The sequence below is a fragment of the Vulpes vulpes genome, chromosome 3, assembly GCF_048418805.1.
Source record: "Vulpes vulpes isolate BD-2025 chromosome 3, VulVul3, whole genome shotgun sequence".
In the NCBI taxonomy this organism is placed as follows: domain Eukaryota; kingdom Metazoa; phylum Chordata; class Mammalia; order Carnivora; family Canidae; genus Vulpes; species Vulpes vulpes.
This window is the reverse complement of record NC_132782.1, coordinates 60,962,855-60,971,135: the sequence shown is the minus strand read 5'-3', so window position 1 is coordinate 60,971,135 and position 8,281 is coordinate 60,962,855. Positions and strand designations below refer to the sequence as shown.

At 39.6% G+C, this 8,281-nt stretch overlaps 1 long non-coding RNA gene across 3 annotated transcripts; it reads right to left on the bottom strand.

The window, feature by feature from the left end:
* Positions 1-326: 326 nt before the first annotated feature.
* LOC140598122 (uncharacterized) lies at positions 327-3,405 on the bottom strand. 3 transcript variants are annotated; one of them, XR_012000251.1, is made up of 3 exons: positions 3,068-3,405; positions 2,392-2,539; positions 327-2,060 (listed from the first exon to the last, which is right to left on the bottom strand). It is a non-coding gene; the product is annotated as an uncharacterized lncRNA (long non-coding RNA). The 3 variants fall into 3 exon arrangements; XR_012000250.1 differs by having other exon boundaries at positions 327-1,843; positions 2,956-3,403; XR_012000249.1 differs by having other exon boundaries at positions 327-1,843; positions 3,068-3,403.
* Positions 3,406-8,281: the final 4,876 nt, after the last annotated feature.

Genomic DNA, 8,281 nt, shown 5'->3' with positions numbered 1-8,281 from the left:
ACACAGGCAGAGGCAGAAGCAGGCTCCATGCACCGGGAGCCCAACGTGGGATTCGAGCCCGGGTCTCCAGGATCGCACCCTGGGCCAAAGGCAGGCGCCAAACCGCTGCGCCACCCAGGGATCCCTGTCTGGCATTTTTCTTGGAACCCTTGGGTTTGTTGTTTTTATTTCTTGGGGGGGGGGATGAGGAATGACTATAAATTTCCTCTTTTAGACTTGCCCTTGCTTTGCCATTTCCTTGAGGAAGGCAGTCAGCATTCTCCACCCAATCCCCCAAAGAGTTAAAACTCACCGCACTGCACAGGAGCAGGAGGGCTGGTCTACTAAAGCAGCAGCCCCACAAACTCAATGCTCACAAGGGCAAAAAGCAATGTGAGTAGACCTTGCAGGGGCAGGGCGAGTCATGGAGCGATTGAAAAAGAAAGAAAACAAAGCACAATTTTTAATAGAATTCTGAAAGTCTGCTGCCTCGTCTGGTTTACAAATAGGGGTTGTTGGAGGAGACAGAATAAATAAGAGCTAACTACAGCATGAATTACCAAACACTAATCCCATCAACGAGCCCCGGTGGCAGCACAGATCACTCAGGCACGCCTTGTTCACTCTCCGCATATTTATTTATGAAGAAGACAGTGAGTCTGGCTAATGCGATACAAAATTAATATCATCTGTAAATAAACACAAGCCATATGTTCGAAGCTGTAACTCTACCGACACCCCCCCCCCAGCTAAATCAAGTCCAATTTAACTGACAAATTGAAGCAGTGATTTCACACCTGGGAGCCTTTCATGTCTGAACTGCAGGATCAAGTTCATGGTCGGCACTGCCCACTGCTTAGTTACGTGGGCTTTCCACTGGCCCCGTAATGATCATTCGCGCACACACATAAAGACTAAAGTATTTAACCAATTCGTGTCCAATTATCATCAGTTATATTTCATCCCGTATCAAGACCCACAGGCCTCCTGATGGCAGCCAGCACAGAAAAACAGAGCTTCGAAAAGTAAAGAACATCTATTGTAAAGCTCCAAACTTCAGTCTCTAGAGTCTTGATCACCCTCCATATAAGATAAAATATGTAAGGCAAATACACAAAAACAAAAGCACACCCAAACAAACTCTAAGGGACATCAGTTAGTCGTACTATGCCTTCCCACACCCTTCTTTCATTCTATACTCCGTGATTAAAAGTTTGAGTTGCCCCTAGGCTGGTGCATCCTATCCAGTGAGAAAAACCCTTTAAGAGCCACAAAGAACAGCTCACCCGAAAAGCCTCTGAAATTGTATTGTTGTTCCTGATAATCACTGTCACAATCTCCTTTCTAACAACCCTGTCCATCTGCAAAGCACTTTACTACGGATATCAGGAACATTTTTATGTTGCCAAATAACAACAAAGGAACACGAGCAAAACTATTATCTCTGCTAAAAGAGAAAAACCACAATCCCAGGGCTTGCTTTCTTCTCATATTCTCCTCTGCCTCATTAACTCCATTGGTATGTTCCTAATTTCAAAGAAGCAGGAGGAGGTGATGGGAAAGGGGAGGTAAATAATAATCCACATGCCTGTTTCCCATCCCAAGTGCAGGATACCACACTGCTTGCCAGACTGTGGGTCGAGCCATACCTTGGTTTAGAGACAGTGAGGATAGTAATAAGTGTACTGGGGGTACATTTGTGGCTGATCCAGGCGTTTGCCCATGTAGCTGGAATCTTTATGTCCAAGGCAGGGAACTCGATGACAGGGTATAGTGCCCCAGGCCGAGCGTCCTCTTAAACCACTATTCCTGATGGTCCCGATGACTGATGAGGCTTCAGAGATCCTTCGTCTTCCACCACTCGCTAGTTCCAAGATGGCAGGAATTTAAAAAAGAAACACACCAAAAAAGAAAAGAAAGAAAGAAAGAAAGAAAGAAAAAGAGAAAAAAGGAAAGGTATTGGTAGAACAACACTCACACACACACACGCACACACACACAGCCTTCCCAGATCATGCCTTCCTTCCCGCAGCTGCCAGGGTCCACTTGGGATGAGGCACTTTGTTCTCTACCCAGGCTGTCTGTAGTCATGTCAATTGCCAGCGTTTGTAAAGAGAGAGAAAAGAAAAAAATCAAAGTCTTTTTAGCACAACTCCGAATCCTTGCAGATCAGCTTCCTGTCTCCTGTTTGTCTCTTTCCCCACCTTAAAGAAAAAGGAAAAAAAAGAAAGAAATAAAGAAAGAAAGAAGAAAGAAAGAAAGAAAGAAAGAAAGAAAGAAGAAAGAAAGAAAGAAAGAAAGAAAGAAAGAAAGAAAGAAAGAAAGAAAGAAAGAAAACAAAAAAAAAAAAAGAAAGGAAAAAGAAAAAGAAAAAGAAAGAGAAAGGGGAAAAGAAAAACAAAACAAAACAACCTTGCACAGCCTGGTTGCTGCTGTCTCCCTTCCAGAGTGACAAGGTGTTCCGGCTCATCCTGTCCTTTCATTCCTTCCTCTCCTTCCAGCTGGTGGGTGGAACCTCTCCAGGGAGCAGGGTATGCAGTCCAGAAGGCTGCAGGATTTCCTCCAAGAAAAAAAAAAAAAAAAGCCTGCTTCAACCCCTGCTGCAAGCAAAGTTCTGATTCCCTCTGCTGGCTACCTCGAATAGCAAAGCAATTTTTGCAGCAAAGCTGCTGCCACTGGAACTGAACCCAGGGAACTCAAATTCGGGCAGTGGATTCTCATCCTTCCCTCCATCCACCCCACACAAGAGCTGCCTTTTTTTTTCTTGCCAAGTTGCAAGGTAAGCCACACTGCTAAACCAAACACAGAAGACCACGGGAGGGAAGAGAGGACGAAGGGAGGAGGAAGAGAAAGACAAAAATAAAAGCAGACGGACGACCCGTGCTGGTTAAAATGGAACAAGTGTGTCCCGGATGCTTTCAAAAGCTGTTAACATACGAAAGCCACATGAATCCAAGACCCGGTTCAGAAACTAACCTTTTACTTCTCGGAGGACACGGAGGATGCTAAGTATTGAAGAAATTTGAGAGTCTGTGCCAGGACTACTATTAGCAAGCCCTGCATCATCAGCTCACAATGACCAACTTACCATAGCCGAAATGATCATTCTTATCCTTACATCCATTTTGTAAGCATCCAAGGAGGTATCCCATTAGGTTTACAGGCGTCTTTATAAATAAAATCACTGGTTCTCTCACCGTGTATCTATGATGATTTTGATTCAGGGATGCTTTAATCACTTTCCCGATGTCATCACAAAAAAAAGCACAATTACTTGACAGAGTTTTTCCCCACCTATAGTAAGTAATATTCTGACATGTCTATCAGCTATTACATTATAATACAAATGGTTTCAGCGAAAATATATTTCCTTTAAGGGTCCCTTTTCAAGGCAGTCAAGGCTAAAATTGGACATGCCAGCTGTGTTTTGCTGTGAGTGCTCACGCATGCCCAAAGCGTGGGCTGACCAATATTGAGCGCCTCTCCACTTCGTCAAACCAGCTCTGTTCTCCACAGCAAAGAGTTGCCTTTTCAGATAAGAGGTTCCTGGTACAAATCCAGCTTCCTAGTGAAGAAGAACAGAGAATTCCAGCCCAGTGCACAATATGGTATCCATCCACATACAAGCCCTGCCACCCGTGAGGTCACTGGCTTCCACTCAGGGGGCTGGTTATTAGAAGCTGTGTGAGTGCATGGATATTCCTTGGAAAAAGTTAAGGATGGTGGATAAATAGCTTTATGTTTGACAAGAATAACAACCAGAAAGAAGGAAGGAGAGAGGGTGGGAGGGTAGGAGTTAGAAGCCCTGATATCCCTGTCATGAAGAGAATTAAATCAACTCCACCAACATTGAAATGTGTTCTTCTGGGCCTTTTTCGTCCCATCCAGAAAGTGGAAATGCTGCCAACTTATCTGGCTGAAGGTGGTAAACGGAATCAGATACTAAATCAAAACTACATTTATTTAAAAATCATTCAGTGGCATCTCAATGCTCAGACAATAAAGTCTTGACTCCTTGGAATAGTTTTCAAAACCCTTGAAAACCCAACTTTATTCTCCAGCCTCAGACAGTAAAGTCTGGTCCTCGTAGTCTATATCTGAGTCACAGTGAACTGCTTTTAAAGTGGAATGTGCGGGGGATCCCTGGGTGGCTCAGGAGTTTAGCCCAGGGCCTGAATCTGGAGTTCTGGGATCGAGTCCCACACCAGGCTCCTTGCATGGAGCCTGCTTCTCCCTCTGCCTGTGTCTCTCTGCCCCTCTCTCTGTGTCTCTATGTCTCTCATGAATAAATAAGTAAAATCTTTAAAAAAATAATAAACTGGAATGTGCTCTCTCAGGGACTTCTGTCATCTGCTCTGCCCCAGAATGGTCTTGCATCCCCATTCAGCCCATCCTTCAGCTCTCAACATGGATATCACCCCTCGGAATAGCTTTCCCTAAAGCCTCCCTTCCCTGCTGCACCTTATATTTGCCCTCAAAGGATGCTTATCCTGGGCAACTGTCTGTTAATTACACGCTCGTTTCTTCTAGGATGCCGGAAAAGCATCAGGAAAAGCAGAAAAGCAGGAGTCCCCATCATTCTCATTCACGTTCCTATTTCCACAAACTGTCATGGAATCTGACACAAAATGGTGCTCTGCAAGTGTTTGAAGAGTAAGATACCTTAAACCCGATAAAACTACTAACTCAATTCATATCCTCTCTCAGTACATGTCAGTACATTTCTGAAAGATTTATTTGTTCATAGATTTTACCTAAAAAACAGATACATTATATACTTATATATATTTAAGTAACTCCCTAAGTAGTCTTTATTTATCCATGTGATAAATTTTGAGGTTAAAAATAGAACATTTGCAAATCTCATCTTTGAGAACCAAGCTTCCTTTTCTATCTACCTGTCCATCTATGCTGGGCATAGAGCCCAGTGCTTTTATCTTTTATAAATAGAAATGAATAGATTTCACATTTTTTTAAGGCATATCCTTTTTTTTCTTATTTATGGTTTTTGCTTCTCCTAAGTTTTCTGCTTCTAAGATACCTGCTTTTCCATTTCAGGACTCATATGAACGAGCAAAACATATCTTGAAGACTCATGCAAAAGAGCATAAGAATCTAGCAGAAGCTTTACTAACCTATGAGACTTTGGATGCCAAAGAGTTTCAAATTGTTCTTGAGGGAAAGAAATTGGAAGTGAGATGATAATTCTTAAAATGGATGCATTGCTGGTTTTACTGCAAGAATATATAAGTAGCATTTCAGTAGTCTCCTTTTGCAATGCTTTTCTTTCATTCTTGATATCACTCAAGGGTGTGAAACACTTTGTCTCTTGTCACGTTTAGTCTAGTTTTGGTTAGTCTCATGATGACACCTATTGCAAGTTATCAACTCATAGCAAATATGTTAAAGAAAATAAAGGACTGTTAGGATTGAAAATAGCTTGTTAGAGACATGTTAGTTACTCAGTTGAAAATAAGTAATGATTTCATGGTTGGTTCCTCTACTAGATGCGAATAAAAATTGTGCTTTTAGCACTTGGAAAGTATTTTTACTTGGCAAAGTAAAATTGTTGAAGGAGTGTCTTTGTTTTTAGATAGTACCATTTGTTGGTGAACCATACTTCTATTCATGTCAGTGGAAACGTCATTAAGATGCACTTAATTATGTTCCAGGTTGTCCGTAATATAAAATAGTTCTGCTTTTGTTTTTGTCTATCTAAAAGTAGAGAACTGTAAATGTAAAGATATAATCATAATTTAAATGATTATAACCTTTTGGAGGTGCAGCTTGCATTTTCATTGTCTTTTTTTAACATCATCATCATTCTTACTAATGAAATTTATTTCAGAGCAGCAAGTATTTCATTAAATAAAAAGTGAGTCACTTCAAAATCTGAATTATTATATAATTATGCTTGGTATTGAAAAAAATTAACCCCAAATCCCAGTCCCTTCAAAGTGAACTTTGAATTACCATGTTAGAAATGGAAAGTTGTTTGCTTTTCATTCAGATTTTGTGAATATGAACATATTACAGGATTTACAGATGACTTTATTAACTGAATAAAAAAATTTTTAGAGCTCATTGTATTGGTTTTACAACCAAATTATATTCTTGAAGTTATTTTATTAAAGTTACCTACAGTTTTCTAATAATTCTTAAGCTGTATATGGTCTTCACTGAAGAAGTTGATGGAGTTTGCTATATAATATCTTTGCCTTTTTTTTAATTTTACAGTTTGATCTGATTTCAAACTTACAGAAATATTACTGGAATAATACAAGGAAGTCCCATATACCTTGATCCAGATTCATTATCTCACTTTTTAATTGCCCACCTCTCTTTCCCCTTTTGTTTCTCCTTCGTCCTTCTTTCCCTCCTTCCCTCTCCCTGTTTGTATATATGTCATTGTGTGGATATATGTTTTCATTTTTCTTGGATAGACTTCTAGGATTGAAATTGCTGGGTTGCGTAGTAAGTTTCTGCTTACTTTTTAAAGAACCCGATGCATCATTCTCTACATCTGCTACAGTATGTTTTTATGGCCTTTTTGATAAAGTCATTTTAGTGTGAGTGAAATAATATCTCATGGATTAATATACATTTATCTACACTAGTGATACCTCCCCTGTTTTATGACCATTTGTATATTTTCTTTGGAGAAATGTTCATTCAGACGACCCTCACCATCACTTTTGGGTTGTCTTATATGTTGTAAGAGATCATATATTCTGAATACAAGTGCTTTATCGATGGATCTTACTTTTTTTCTTTTTTTAAAGATTTTATTTATTTATTCATAAGAGAGAGAGACACAGGCAGAGGGAGAAGCATGGAGCCTGATGTGGGACTCGATCCCAGGACTCTAGGATCATGCCCTGGGCTGAAGGCAGGCACTAAACCTCTGAGCCACCAGGGATACCCAGATATTGTTTTTTTTTTTATCCAGTCCAACCATCTCTATTCATTGTAGTGTTTAGTTAATTCAAATTTAGTATTGATATAATTGTTTTTGCACCTCCTATTTTGCTTTTTGTTTCCTGTTTTTCTCATATATAAATAGATCCTTCTCTTCCTTTTTGAATTACATCTTAGTGGTTGACCTAGGGATGGCCATATGCATTAAGGTAGACCATCAGTCTACTTTAATTCTGGTTAAATGTAGGAACTTTGTTTCAGTATATCTCATCTTCTTCTCTGTGCTCTTAGTGTCATGTTATATCTGTGCATGTTACAGCAGTTCAACAATACAGTGACAAAACTTGTGCTTTATATAATCTTATTTCCTCAGTCTTTCTCTGGGAATGTCTTTTATTTTTCCTTTTTGTAAGTATAGTGTTGCTGGATATAGAATACATGATTGCCTTTTTTTTTCTTTTTTAATTTTATTCATGAGAGACACAGAGAGAGGGAGAGAGGGAGGCAGAGACACAGAGAGAGAAGCAGGCTCCATGTAGGGACCCTGATGTGGGACTTGATCCTGGGTCTCCAGGATCACACCCTGGGCCGAAGGCAGGAGCTAAACCACTGAGCCATCCAGGGATCCTGACATTTTTTTTTTCTTTAATCATTTTGAATATGTTATCCCATAGACTCCTGGCTTTTTTTTTTTTTTTTTTGTGAGGAGTCAGCTGTTAATCATAATTTTGGTTCCCTTTTCTGATAGGTTGTTTTTTTTTTCTCTTGATGATTTCAAAGTTTTATTTTTTTTGTTTGCTTATCCTTATCTTTATCATTTTGACTATGATGATGTGTTGAGGTGTGGATGTCCCTGTGTTTTTACTATTTGGGATTTATTGGGTTTCATGGATCTGTAGAGTAGCTTTTTATCAAATTTAAGCAGTTTTTGGCAGTTATTTCTTCAGACACATTTATCTGTCTCTTTCTGTCTTGGCCTTCTGGGAGTCTCCTTACATGTGTGTTCGTACAGTTAATGTTGATATGGTCTCTGAGGCTTTGTTCATTTTCTTCATTGTTTTTTCTCCCTCTCTACTTAAGATTGAATAATTTCTATTGATTATTGAAGTTCACTGATTCTTCTGTCATCTCAAATCAGTTGAATTTTCATTTCAGGTACTGTATTTTTTAGCTCTAAGTTGCTATTCAATTCTTTAATTTACTTTGTATATTATTTATTTATTTATTTATTTATTTATTTATTTATTTATATTTATGATAGTCACACACACACACACACAGACACACACACACACGCACACAGAGGCAGAGACATAGGCAGATGGAGAAGCAGGCTCCATGCACGGGGAGCCTGACGTGGGATTCGATCCCGGGTCTCCAGGAT